The 15,214-nt window shown below is 43.1% G+C and overlaps 1 protein-coding gene across 4 annotated transcripts in view; it reads right to left on the minus strand.

The window, feature by feature from the left end:
* SERINC5 (serine incorporator 5) overlaps window positions 1-15,214 on the minus strand; it is a 95,022-nt gene that overhangs the window by 58,010 nt on the left and 21,798 nt on the right. The gene's annotated exons all lie outside the window — the stretch shown is intronic.

Here is a 15,214-nt window from a genome sequence, read left to right on the forward strand (position 1 = left end):
CACGGACCCATTGATTGTCTGGTTACACTCTCTATTCTTTAATGATATTTAGCTTTCCATATCTTTCAGTAACATACAATACTATTCCTGGAATGTCACAGCCCACTTTCCTTCTTTCTCCTTTGAGGCTTTGTATATCACGTGTGGTCAGCAGAGAGGCGACAAATAATTGATTCTACTTTGATAGCAATATTCATTTTAAGTTCTAGATTTCACAACCAACATTTTGCAGATCATTCTCCTCACTCCAAGCTCAGAAACAGCTTCCCATTGACATACAGACTTTTTTCCCCACAACAGAAAGGCGGCAGCGGCGGCGGCGGTGGTGGTGGTGGTGGTGGTGGTAAATTAGCAACTCTTGTTCCCACCCCCCTCCGTGGTGCCAGGTGCTGTCCTTTCCTGGTGGCTATGCAAGGGACTGACGGCACTTGAAAGCCAGGAGAACAAAAACACACAATTCCTCTGCCCCACAAGGATTATCCCCTTGCACCACACAGGGTTGCAGGTAGTCCCTAATTCACAAAACGATTGTTTCCTAAAACTCAGCACATATTATATACTGTGTTAGTGAGTTGGTTTGTATGAGCTTACAGTGGATTTCTCCCTACAAAAGAATATTGAGCCACCTATAAAAGCTTACTTAATCCACAGTATTAGCTAACAACAATGGACACTTAGTAATTAATCTCTCACTCCTGCAAGGCACAAAAAATATTATTATTAGTCATTATATCACCCGCACTTTACAGAGCTGAGACAGAGGCTCAGAGAGGTTGGGCAACTTAAGGTCAGAGAAAGCTGGTAAGTAGCATAAAGATGGTGAACAGGACAGAAAGCACTGACCTGAAACTCTGGTTTCCCACAGAGGGGAGACTGGCTGTGTGAGAAGGAGGCACAAGAGGAAACAGTTTTTCTCTTTTGTCCTTGAGTGTACGGTAAGCAGTCAGCAAATACCTGGAGAAGGCATCTCCCTTTTTGGGCTCCTTCCTCTCTCCCAGGCAACCTCTGGTCTCAGTGGACCTGGGTGACCTCTATTAGAGCTCTGCCCCAAGCAGCTGAACCACCCCAATCACCAAGCCCCCTACCTCACCATCAAGTCCCGCCCCACATTCAAAGCCCCATTCCTAATCCTATGAAAATAGCCAGATCATCCATTCACTCAATTATTATTATATTACATACCTACTGTTTGCAGTGTTAATTCCTGGGAATGCAGCAATAAGAGACCTTGATTCTCCCCTCACGAAACAAGAATACCAAGGTATACATAAGAATGACCATCTATGTTGTTTAGAAGAGAGAAAGGAAACCTGGATGTTCCATGAAAGAGTAATGATCACTGAAATTGCGGTATATACACATTATTGAATACAGGGCACCTATGGAAATGATACAGATTATACAGAAAAAGTCACTGCCAAGATGTCCACACTGTATTAATTGGAAATAGTTAGTAACACCTGAGTATAGAGTATGATAGCATTTGGGGTAAAAATATAACATGACATAGATCAGCAATAACAACAAAAAGCAATCTAGAAGGATATCCCAGGATGTCAACAGTAGTCAACAGAGTTGTAGGATTACAAGTGATATGCTTTTCTGTATTTTCTGAATGAGCACATATCTTATCATTAGAAAAGCATTACAAATTTCTATTTTGGAACAAAACAAAGCCACATCCCTGTTCTATCTCCTATTTGGTAAGCACTCAAATATTTGTTAAATAAATCAGCCAATGAGAAATGAAATCCACTTCAGTGGTGATTGGCAGAAAACAGCCACAGTGAACTATCATTCTAACTATGGCATAAAACTAGAAAATTCATGTCCTGGGCTGGTAGCTCAGTTGGTTAGAGCATTCATTATCCCAATACGGCAAGTTTGAGGGTTTGATCCCCAGTCAGGGCACATGCAACAATCAACCAATGAATGTATAAATAAGTGAAACAACAAATCGATGTTTCTCTCTCTCTCTCTCTCTCTCTCTCTCTCTCTCTCTCTCTCTCTCACCAATAAAAAGTTTTTAAAAACTAGAAAAATTTACTGTACTATACCTTTAAAAATGATTAAGATGGGAAATTTTTTGTTTTTTAACACAATAAAAAATAAAAATTCTTTAACTCCTGTAATATTTTTTAGTTTTATTTATATAAATAAACATTTACTTGGTAGAATTTAAAACAAATAAACATAAAATGAGAAAAATTAAACAGCTACCTATACGTAAGTCCAAGGAGTTGAACAAGCTATATATTTGCCCAACCCAGAAATTAGCTCAGTTTCTTACATTTTTCTCTTTTGAGTTTAAAGAATCCCTTAAAACCCCAAGGTTTTCACAGTCATTCCCAAAACTGTGGCAGCAGGATCTGGGGGTTTGTCAGAAAGGAGGTTCTGACAGGTGGTTTCTCACACAGGTTCCAAGATTCCAGAACATGTCAGTTTCCACAATCAACAGCATTTCCATGAAAAGCAAAGTCAAGGGTCAGCGTCCTTCCTTAAAGGACACTTAGTACCCAGAGGGTCCAAGTCTGAAACGGGCAAAGACAGGCCGTGAGCACACGCGGCGTCTGACCAGGGGCTGGAACAAAACCAGTTCCCCGGGTGGGGAGTCCCTTTCTCACGAGGTTAGGGTTACTTTCAGCACCAAGGAATGTTGACCAAGTTCTCTGTTCTCAGACAGCAGTTGGATTCTTTGAAACATTCCATCACACCACCCTCCACATGTGATATATTTTAGCAGGTTTAAGGTTAAAAGGTAAACTAACTCCACTTTCAACAGAAAACAAACATTCCCGGGAGATCACTTAGAGCAGGTTGTCAATCTCAGCCCCATGACATTGGGGCCTATAATTCTTTGTTGAGAGCTGTCCTGTGCACGCCTCCTTGGTCTCTACCTACAAGATGCCTCTACCACCATCCCCTCCTCCTCTGCCTCACAAATGGTGACCATCAGAAATGTCTCAGACAATTGTCCTCCCATCTGTTGAGAACCCCTGATTTAGGGGTTAAGAGCAAGAGCTATGGAGTCAGGCTGTCTAGGTTCATACCCAACCTCGAACACTACCTGATGATGCGGCCTGGGACCAATTCCCTAGGTCTGTTACCTCAGTTGTAAAATGGGAATAAAAAATATCTACTTCAGGGTTTAATGAGACAATTCAGGCAAAGTTCTCAGCATAGAGCCTAACAAAGGGTACACCTCCTCCCCCCTCCCCCAAAAAGCCAGTTGTTATCATCTGCATCATCACAGTCCTCTCCCTCCTTCCCAGAGATGCCCATTCTCTTCAGTCCATCAAGTCAACATGGAAAGAAGTAAAGATGGGGGAGGGGGATCAAGCATTAATGCCCGATTTATAACAGTTTTTTTCATTTTCTGCTCAGAAATGCATCTGTTGAAGGAAAACACTTCTAGAAACAAAATTCCTAAGAGCTGAACCCAAGAGAGCCTCCTAGCCACTTGGGGAAAAGTTCCATGTGTTTGGAAGCACTTCTTAGGTGCCCAAAAGCCAAAGCCATCTGTATGTCCTCCAAGGAGCGAACAAGGCAGTCCAAACACTCATTTGCACCCACGAAAGCCACAAATACCTGCCGCAGAACAGGGCTGAGAAAGAGGAGTTAAGCGAGTTCTAGAGGAGGGGAAAAAAGGTGCAAGAAAACAAAGCCTTAAAATTCAAAATAGAAAAGTCTAGAATGTGGGAAGAGAAGTGCTTATTAGGTTTAAATCATTGTTTAAAGTTGGTTTTACATTTCCTCATTGAAATAAGGAGGGAAACAATCGTACTTGTTTAACTTTATAAGAACTTAACAACAAGCAGTTAATGAAACACAAAATCCCAAATTTGCCTGTTTGTGTCACGGAGATTATGCAGTAATGGAGAAATCTGCCGAGCCCCTTCCGAGAGGTGCTTTATGCCAGCCCAAGCCCTGCCAAGCCTCGGAATGCTTCACAGCCTGGCCAGAGAGCCAACCCCCACCTACAGCCAAGCACGCTCTGGGACAGGGAAGTGGGGATGAGAAACTGCCCTCTGCCCTCCTAGGCTCTTCCTGCTGTTCGAATTACATTGACATGAGGCAGATTAGATCAACAAGAGAAAATCACCAACTTTTATTACATACCTACTACATACATGGTTCAGAGACAGAAAGTTAAAATGAGGTATACACGGCATTCTGAGCTAAGGATGAGGTAAGGCGCCTTGGGGTTTCCGAGGGGAGGAAGGTAATTTGCAGGATGATAAGAGGAGCAGATGTTCAGTAATGAGAAGTCTGCCCTACCCCATAGATAGGTCATAAACAGTTATTTCTGGTGGTAACTGACATTACGGGCAAGCCCCCCAATTTAAATCTTTAAAGGAGAGGTAAAAGTTTATATTGATGAGGAGGCTAAAAAGCTAATTCCAATGTAACCCTGATGTTTGGGGGGCTAGCAATCGGAATCCATGCCAGCCAGCCCAGTGTACATTCTTGATAACCTATAAAGTCATTACTTCTTTCCAGAAACTGGTCTTGCAGAACCTGTTACAGAGGCCATAAAACTGTGGACAGTGCACTGCCCCAGAGGGAGAGTTATTAACGCTGGCACCAGGCAAAACCATCATATATGGCCTGGAAACCCCCAACACCTGGGGGCCTTCTTGCAAGGCCCGAGAAAAGGACCGGAAGCATAATCCATATTTGCGGGACAAAGACCACAGGGAGATAAAAGGAGAAGCCCCCTGCATGTTACTTTACTCAGATTTGGAAAATTATTCCCTGATTCTGCTGGCATAAACAAACAGTGTCACTCCTTTTCTCTAAAGTGTCGCTTGTTTTTTCTGTGGTCTTCTGCAACATTGGGGTCACAGGGTCTCGATTGCCTTCATTTCAAAAGGATCCACATGCCAAAGTAGCACATCTGGGGGGTCTCGTCTGGACCCCTTCAGAGAACGGATGTGAGCTATGTCACCGGCTCAGACAGTTTGAGCGGGGAGGATCTCAGCGCTCAGTTAGGCCAATAATTTTGAGTGGTTAGCAGTGCACTAACGAGTCAAATTCTATGTGCAACTCCAATACATAAAACATATGGATGCACTATGATACTACAAATCCATATACAACAAATGTTTATCAAATGTTTACTAGTGACCAGGCACTGTTCTGGACGATAGTAGTACAGTTCCTGTCCTCATAAAACTTGTATCCTAGTGAATTTCTATTATAAAACCCCGCATCCCAAAATCTTACCCAAACTGAAACCTGCCACAGCACCTAAGCTGGGAGCCTCTCATCCAGCCCCTCCTCTCATTTTCCTGATGTGAATCTGAGGCTCAGGATGGTTAGGCGATTTGGCTCCAGGACAAATCCAGGGTTGAGCATCCGTGGGCCAGCAAAATACACACCAGTTGAAACAACTCAGCAATCTGGAGGAAGGATGCGCTAATAACTGAGCCTGTGGTTCTCACGCTTCTGCTATCTATAGTGCAATAAACTAACAGACAATCCAAACATCTAAATGAAGTCACCATAAGTAGGTCTAAATGATGCTCTGTTGACCCTAGTAAGAAGGTAGTAAATGTCTGTGTCTATTGCATTTTAAAAGGTTTCCATCTCAACAGTTCAAATGAAAGGCTGGCCACAGAGTTAGCCCCGGGATGGCCATAAAACTGAATGCTCCGGAACAGCTACGGGGTAGGGGTGGTAAATGCCCAACTTCCTGATGTACCTCCCTCCTTGTGAAAAGCAGAGAGCAACGAAGCCCCTCCTCCCATCCCACATACAAGGTCAATTGCTGGTCAGTCTCCCTCCCCACAGCACAGAAAGGTGCCACGCTTCAAAAGACACTTCTGACCCACTGCCTGGTGACAAGACACTTCTGACCCACTGCCTGGTGACAAGACACCTCTTTGAAGGACAGTCTAGCTCCTGTGGTTCCATGCAAGGAAGCAGTCGGGATTTCACAGCATTCTATTCTTTTTTTTTTTTTTTTAAGATTTTTAAATTGACTTTTAGAGAGAGGGGAAGGGAGAGGAAGAGAGAGAGAAACATCAACCTGATTGATGGCCTACCTCCTGCACACCCCTACCAGGAATGGAGCCTGCAACCTGGGTATGTGCCCTAACCAGGAATCGAACCGGCCAAGCAACTGAGAGCCACACTGGCCAGGTCTAATCCTATTCTTTTTCATGCACAAAGTGCCCAATAAAAGATGATGCTTCAAACTTGTTTTCACATAAATGAATAGAAAAATTGGAAACAAATGGCAGGCAATGGGCCGGGTCTGGTAAACCCATGGCCCTAAGTGGATGTTGTGGATGGCAGGGCAGGAGCAGGAAGGAAGGGGAGAGGGAGGAAAAGGCCCACATTCACTTAGACTCCTGTTCCTCCTGGGGAAACACAGGGCTGACACTCACCCCTCCCTGTAATACACTCCATCCTTCCAGATGAAAGCCGGGTGGCCACATGAAATGCCTGGTTTAACAGCTCTCGCTTGGAGCTGAAGTAACAACTGCACTGCTTCCCACAGCTGAGGAAACACTTTCTCACAGTTCATCTCACCATTCATCAGCCCCAACCAGCAGGAAACCTTCTGTCCAGCCCTCCTCTCCTTTCATCCTTGAAATATATCTCCTCCCATCTCTGCTGGAAGAGGAAGGATAAAGAGGTCTGTGCCTTTCCCAAGCAAATGTCCGCAGGCAATTGCCTTTTCAGCTGAAGCCCTGCCAGAGGCCGGGTGGATGTGACCAGCACCCCCTCTATCTGTTCTGACCAGGTCCTCGTGACAAAGCTGCTGCACAGGCCCTGGGCAGCACTGGTGAGGATGCTTTGATTCAGGTACGGGCCGCCTCTGTGGCGCCAATTGGGAGGCAACTATCACACACATGCACTCCCCCCTGCAACAGTCACACCAATTTGAGAAACTTCCTGTTAATATTCTTAAACTACATTTGCAAAAGGAACAAAGGCCAAATGAAGGAGCCCAAGAAACATATTTTTTTCCTATCTAAATACCAACAGATCCCAAGAAACCAGAAACACCAATCAGAAAGGATATATGCATCCCTATGTTCATAGCAGCACAATTTACCATAGCTAAGATTTGGAAACAGCCTAAGTGCCCATCAGCAGATGAGTGGATTAGAAAACTGTGGTACACCTACACAATGGAATACTATGCTGCTATAAAAGAGAAGGAATTCTTACCATTTGCAACAGCATGGATGGAACTGGAGAGCATTATGCTAAGTGAAATAAGCCAGTCAGAGAAAGATAAATACCACATGATCTCACTCATTTATGGATAATAAAGACCATTATAAACTGATGAACAAAAATAGATACAGAGGCAGAACAGCATCAAACAGACTGTCAAACTACAGCGGGAAGGCCGGGGGGGGGGGGGGGGGGGGTAAGAGATTAACTGAAGGACTTGTATGCATGCATATAAGCATAACCAATGGACACAAGACACTGGGGGGTAGGGGAGGCCGGGGGAAGGTCAAGGAGGGGGGGAAAAAAGGAGACATATGTAATACTCTTTGTAATACTTTAAGCAATAAAACAAAATTTTAAAAAATACCAACAGAAATGAAAATATTCTTACATGGGGGCCCTCCACCCCAACTTTCATTTTTTTATTCATCAGGGCATTGCCTGTGCAAGCGAGATGGGTGGGAAGGGGGAATCTAAAGAGAGGTTTCCCCTGAGGCATTCTTTTTAAGGAAATAAGTCACTCCGCTGGGGAGTGGTATTCCCTTTGCTTTTTAAAACTATAAATATAGTGCTCTTCTATCAGCCCTAGACTGTGAAGACCAGCACCCAGCATCAAAAGCAAACACAATGGATCACAAAGCCAGGCTGATGCACAAACTAAATGAGCTGCTATTGGTAAACAGGCCAAAGGGGTAGGCAGGTCAGGAAATGGGCCTTAATTACAGTTATTTGTTCATTCAAACCTAGCATTTCTCAGTCTGCTTGGTGGAGTGGATGTTGGGCTGAGCAGAGGGCTCCTTTGAAGACTCTGTATCTGTCTTGCTCCCCCTTCTTTCCCTAGAGCCCCAAGGGGCAGGAAGTAGGTTGGGGCCTGGGCAGAGCTGGCAGGCAGCCTTGACCCTCCATGGGGAGAAAGAAATCAGACAGCCCTGGGCCTGAACTCCAGATAGGAAGCTGGGGCGGGGGAGGGGGGGTTGATAAGGGAGAAGGCAATACAGTAGGAAGTAACTAAAAAATCTTTCTGGACCTTGACTTGGTGGTGGTGGGAGGAGGAGGCCTAGGGAGACCAGAGCTTGCTTTAGTGAGGAGAGCAGGTTCGGCAGGAATGTGGGTGTGAACCTAGCCTAGAGGAGGTGATAGGAAAGTGAAGTGGAGCCAGGCCCCCAAACAGACCAGCCCAGAGCAAAACAAAAGCAGAAATCTCTTTGCAGCAAAAGCAGAGAGCACTGGCCAAATTCTAAAGTACCTTTCAAGTGTGGTTCATGAGCCAGGGGCACAGGCACCGCTGGGGGCCTGTCAGGTCCCAGCCCAGCCCTACTGACTCAGAATTGGAATCTGCATTTTATAAGCTCCCCAAGTATCTATGGCTGGTTCACACTTGTACACAAACTCAGGACTATGGTGAGTGTGTTCCTTCTGCAGCGGCAGGGCCTTCTGTTCTGAGTACCCAGTATCTGAACAAGTCCAACGGCAGGTGCAGGTATGCAATCAGAATGCACCTCTCAACAGTCCTGTGTTTAAAGAGTGCATCCCACACACCTAACAGCAAGCCTCCCTAGCTCTTTCTTCAGGATTCCTCAGTGATGACAAAATAAAAGCAAGTTTCCCGTGGGATCCAACACGACGTCAATGCCACAAGGAAAGGGAATGACACAATGAAAAAGATGTCTTTACATAATTTAATATAAAAAAATGCTAGTAGAAACTTCCTTAGGAAAAGATAAACACCATAAATTGAGTTTCAATGAAAATGGTCCCAACACCACTCTCTAGGGCAGTGATGGCGAACCTATGACACGCGTGTCAGAGGTGACATGCGAACTCATTTTTTTGGTTGATTTTTCTTTGTTAAATGGCATTTAAATATATAAAATAAATATCAAAAATATAAGTCTTTGTTTTACTATGGTTGCAAATATCAAAAAATTTCTATATGTGACAAGGCACCAGAGTTAAGTTAGGGTTTTTCAAAATGCTGACACGCCGAGCTCAAAAGGTTCGCCATTACTGCCCTAGGTCTGGGGAACATGCGAATGTCCTGTAAGAAGAATCCCCCACCAAGCAACCCTGGCTGGACCACTGTTTTCAGGTGATTTCTCAGTGGCAGGGCAGAGCTTTCCTAATGCACTATCTCTAGCCATGGCCTCTCATTAACACCAGCAAGTTTGGTGCCCAAAGGAAACAAGGATTTGTGGTATGGTAGTCCCTGAACACAGATTTTACTCTGTAAGAACAAAACTGGGCCCACATGGGAACAAGACCCAAAACTGCTCCAACCCAGGAGTCCTTACATGCTGCTACCTTATCACTCCTGTGCCACATGCTGGACCAAGGGGCCCATCACTGATATTAAGTCATGGTAAATGTCTCCTATTTGCAGGAACAAAATCTAATAGTTATTTTCTGCATTCTTGATGCTCCGGAGGGACTGCCCCTCCCAGGGCTAGCTAATTCCTAGAGAGAGCAAATTATTCCCTGTGAGTATACCTTTCATGTGCAAACCAACCAATCTAGGGCCCATATTCTGGACCACCTCTTCTGCCTGGTTCTTCCATGCTAGGAGGTAATAATTCTCTGCCCTAACCATCCCAGGACCAGATACCAGACAACTAAAAACCATCCTTATACTGCAGAGCCTACTGACAGTATCTATAAAATCATATCTAGTTCCTATCACTAACTTTCTCATGATAATGAGTAAGAAGCACCATGCGGCACTGGCCGGTGTGGCTCAGTTGGTTGGGCGTCATCCTGTGCACCGAAGGTCACCAGTTCCATTCCTGGTCAGGGCACACGCCTGGTTTTGGGCTCAATCCCCAGTGGGGAGCATGCAGGAGGCAGCCAATTGATGTTGCACTCTCACATCAATATTTCTTTCTCTCTCTCCCTTTCCCATCCTTTCTCTCTTAAAAAAAAAAAATCAATGAACTAATAATTTAAGAAAAAGAAATACTATTCTTTACATAGAGAACAAATTTGAAAATCAATGTTCTAATCAAATTAAATTTTATAGACTGAATTCCTGTATCCTTAATCATGCAGAATAACTTGAAATGAAGTTGTTACTTAAAATTCTAGAGCAAGAAAACAAACAAAAAAACCCCACTAAGGTTGAACCTGTGATGATACAACATTCGACTAGAAAGTAAGAAGGGCCTGATGGCAGGTATTTTGCCAATGTCCAGTCTTCCTAAATAAGGCAAGGAGGAAATTGGGGGAAATGGAGAGAAAATGGACTAAAATAGATAGCAGAAACAATAGTACTGACAAGTTTGTAGAAACACAATTTATTGAGCACCTATTATATGCAACATATACTTCACTAGATTCTTTATATACATTATAGAATTGAATGTTCATCAGAATCCTATGTTATTATCACCAACCTCTATTCTAGATGAGAGTTGATCAAATAACAAAGACCTCCTAAGTCAATTTCCCCCCCTACTTTTATAATGTTAACTTATCAGTGCAATGCTTTTTTTGGAGGGAGGAGGGCAGGAACTAAACACTGCCCTTACCAGTCTACACAATGCCTTTCTGAAAATTATAAAAAGACACAGCCCTGGCTGGTATGGCTCAGTTGGTTAGAGTATTACCCCTCATGCATCAAAAGGGCACATGCCCAACTTGCCAGTTCGATCCTGGCAGACAACCAATCGAAGTTTTTCTTATACATCAATGTTCCAATCTCAATCTCTCTCAATCAATCTCTTCCCCCCCCCCCCTTCCCCTCTCTAAAATCAGTAAAACATATCCTCCAGTGAGGATTAAAATAAAAGAAGAAAAAGGCACAGCTTGAGTAAGCAACCAGGAACTGGATTTCAGCTCTGCCTGCCCTCTCAGCTGACCTTGTGTAGTACACAAACTGTGCAACCTTACGCGGCAGTCCTAGCTTCCGTACGCTCCCTCCTGACCTGCTGAATCCTCCTGTCTGGATTAAGTTCCTCTTATAAACTTTCTTAACTCTATCAAATTCATCACAATTGGAATTAGGTATCTTGGGAATGATTTATTTAAAATCTGTCCCCTGCACTAGACTCTATATTCAGCAAGGAAAAGATTATCCATCTTGTTCCAGGCTGTGCCCCCATGCTAGCCTGGTGCCTGCAACAAAGCGGGTGCTCCATAAATATCTGTTAACCAATTCAGGAGCGTGTTGTCTACCAGGAGAAATAGGACTCTTATTGAAATAACTGGCATGGGATGGACAGGCACAGAGCTAAATGAATGGTGCATGGTGCAGCCCCAAAGAGAGATGTGACTTCTAGCTGAGGTCATCAGGAAATGCTCATGGAAGAAGTGGTGTTTTGTTTTTTCTTTTTTCTTTGTTATTATTGGAGCCAAATGTCTGGCACCAACCAAAGACAAATATAAAAACATTCAGAAAAAAACATTTCTACCATCTAAGAGGAAGCATTGCTTCTTGATTTTTCTCTTTGTGTTTTAAAGATTATAATGGCAGGCATGCCCATTTATGGGATTAGGAAATTGTGTGAGTTCTATGTCCCAGGGGCACTTCCCTCATGATACTACACTCTCCCATTCTCAGGCTTCCACCAGTATAAGACTTTGATCATGCCTTCACAAACTTACTGTCATTCTAACCTGATAGCCACTGTATGTGATGGGCAGGGAGCATAGCCTTATTCCTCCATTACAGGGATGAATGTGAAACCTGGATAAGTTACCTTACTTTAGGAACGCATTCTAGTTCTTTCTGACATAGCCCCCTGCATGGGAAAGAGTAATGGAAGCAAACCTCTAAGAGTGCAAAGAGAGAGTGGAGACTGGTAACACTAGAAAAGACCAAGACAGCAGCTTTGCTACCTCGATGCTGCTTTGCCCAGATTACGCTGTGTGCAAGTGTTATATGCACACGCATATGTGTCATGAGTACACACATGCGCATAAATGTACACCCAAGAAGAGCAAATAAAGCTCCAGAGTCATAGCAAATAAAGCTCCAGAGACAGAACAGAGCCCCAGCGCCCCAGTCCTATTTCAAAATGTCAAACTGTGCGGCAAGTCCCACAGTTTAAGAAGGGAGAAAAATATATGCTCTGCTGCCATTGAAACACCAAAAAGTTAAAGATGGGAGTGTCCTAGGCAGCCAGGAAGATCCTTCTACCCATAGTCATTATAAATGATAATAACCTACCATTTCTCAAATACTTCCTAAGGTGCTTCCAAGACACTGTTTCATTTAATCTTCAAAAGGGCCCTCTAATGTACACATCTCAATCCCTATTTTACAGACGGGGAAGCCGGATTTTCTGATTACAAAGCTCATCAGGATTCCAAACACTGTTTTTACATCACCACATGTCCAGGAGACCTGGAATGCACTGTTTTGAAGCCTCCTCCTTCTGCCCTCATAGAGAAACATAAAATCAAGAGACCCCAAAGCAGGCGTGTGCAGGGTAGGCCCGATGCAGTCAGAAGAGCCCATTGGACCTGCATCTTCCGCACCTGCCCTCACCGAGCGCCACTCCGAAGGCTCACTGTGAGAACACAGCCATGGCCTTCGGATTCAGCAGCATTCTGAAAGGCATTCTTCATTCTTCTTATATGTTCTGGCAATGGTAGTAATAATAACTTTTTTTGAAAAATAGAAAATATTATATTGTGTATTTTCTAGGTACTAGGTGGGTCCTAAGTTCTAAGCATAGATTCATTTCCTCATCACAACCCCATGAGGTAAATATTCATTTACCATTTTTTTCACTGGTATCTTTGACATTTTTTTTCTCACAAATGAAAAAGTATTAATTTTTTGGCATGAAAATGTACTACTTTTATTATACTCAGAAAAAAATTCATAAGCTATGACTTTGAAAGAGTGATTGAAAGAAAAAATAAGAAGTAGAGAAAGACAGAAAGAAAGTGAGAAAAAAGAAAAAGAACGTCATTCTGTGTTCCCCCCTCCCCCCCCTGCAATGAGAAAGCCGAGCTGGAGAGAAGTGAGGTAACTTTCCTAAGGTTCTGAGATGTGAGCTCAGTCCACTAGGTCCTAAAACTCTCACCCAAACTTCTATGGTGCCATCTCTAAAATGGAGCATCCATCAAGAGTTGCTGACATACACTCACAATAAAATTGTTTTGTACAGGAAGGGATGATGTGTAAAAGTTTCTAGCAGCCCTGGATGGTTTTGCTCAGTGGTTAGAGTGTGGGCCTACAGACCACAGGGTCTCAAGTTCTGTTTTTGGTCAAGGGCACGTACCTCGGTTCAATACCTGGCCCTGGTTGGGGCGCAGGTAGGAGGCAATCAATCAATATGTCTCTCATGTCGATGTTTCTCTCTTTCCTTCCCCTCCCTTCCTTCCATTCTCTCAAAAAAAAAAAAAAAAAAATTCAATGGAAAAAATATCCTCTGGTGAGAATTTTTTTTAAAGTTTTTAGCAATTATTTTAAACTCCAGCTATTTTGGCACTGGTAGCAAGCATAAAATCTGTCCCTTTCAAAAATGTCCCACAACTCACATTGTTCCCACTGTTAATATTAGAATATCTCCAACTCATTCTAGACACAAAAAAAAAATTCTTCAAAATTAACTATTACAGCAAGATACAAAGCAAAGACAGAAAACAGAAATTATTCTTAGGCTTAAAAGAAAATTTATTGATCAATCCAGAAAATTTCCTTTCCCTCAAAATCTCACCTCAATACTTTATTATCTATATAAACACTTTTTTTTTTTAATTTAACAACTTCGGATCATCTCTTTTCAGAGAATGCATAAAACAAAATAGCTTTGAAAACAAATTTGAAGTTATCAAATAACTGAGAAATGACCAATGGAAACAAACAAGAATTTAAACTCACCTATATTAAACATTCACAGTTTAAGTCAACACTAAGAAAGGATGAAAGTAAGCAAATAACAGAAACTTGCTCCCTAATGTAGGTAGAAATCTCATGGCCAGTGAAGCAATGCAAAAACACAGACTTGTCCCCCCTGCCCCATATCAAAGTTATGATGACGAACATCTATAAGGATTACAGGAGATCAGCTATGCAGAGTGCTTACAGCTCATGGGCCTGGCATGTAATAGATATTCTACAATAGCTTGTAATATTAAATGCTTATTCCATTCAATACAAGGTTACTTATACTCTGCTCCTCAGTCACATCTACAAAATAGAGATACTAGTAGTTCCTACATCACAGGATAGATCATTCGGGTGAAAAAATATATTCCAAGCACTTAGAACAGGGATCTTAGTTACCAATGTTATTCTTAGTGCCCCCAAAGGAAGCTCAGAGGGCTGGTACCCGCACCTCATTACTCAAAAGCAGCTATCACCTTACTTCCTCAAACTCAACCCATAGCTGATGCTTGGGAAGACCTCCCTGGTGGCTAGCTCTCTTCCCACTGCTCAAGGCACTTCCCAGGGGAAAAGCAACCCAAGGGCTCCCTTCCTCTGGGCAGCTCAAGCTGCTCTAGAAACTGGAAACTTTAGCATCCGCAGGTCCATCAGCCAAACCTCACATCTCACCAAAAAGCTCTTCCCTTTTGTATTTCTGTTCCCTGGTGTTTTCCAAAGGGAATTTGAGGGCAGGGGAGTTTTAGAGCTACCTAAACAAATAACAAGGCCATAGCTCCCAGCTGTGCAGCATCACTTCCATTGGGCAAGTTCTGTCATCCTGTGAAGCTGTTACTCTTATTCTTCTCCCCACTGCAGGAATGAGAAGCTTGGGCACTAGGAAATTAAGTTGCCCAAGTCACAGCTTTTTAGGGGTGAGGACAAGACCCAAATTCAGGTGTGATTTCAAATCAGCATAACTGCCTCACCAAATTAAAGGGGGGGGGGGGGGAACAGCACTTTATTTTGGAAAACTCAATCAAAATTCATTTCCAATTAAGTTATTGCTTACTAAATGAAAATATTAAATAAAGAACCAGCTATGCTCCCACATAGCAAGGAAGTGTACTTTATAGTCCTGCCAACCCCATTATTCAGGAGCAGTTTAACTGATATATGATGGCTCCAGTTTCTACTGCCAGTGTTTATGTTTTG

This window comes from Myotis myotis, unplaced genomic scaffold (assembly GCF_014108235.1).
Source record: "Myotis myotis isolate mMyoMyo1 unplaced genomic scaffold, mMyoMyo1.p scaffold_m19_p_5, whole genome shotgun sequence".
Lineage (NCBI taxonomy): Eukaryota > Metazoa > Chordata > Mammalia > Chiroptera > Vespertilionidae > Myotis > Myotis myotis.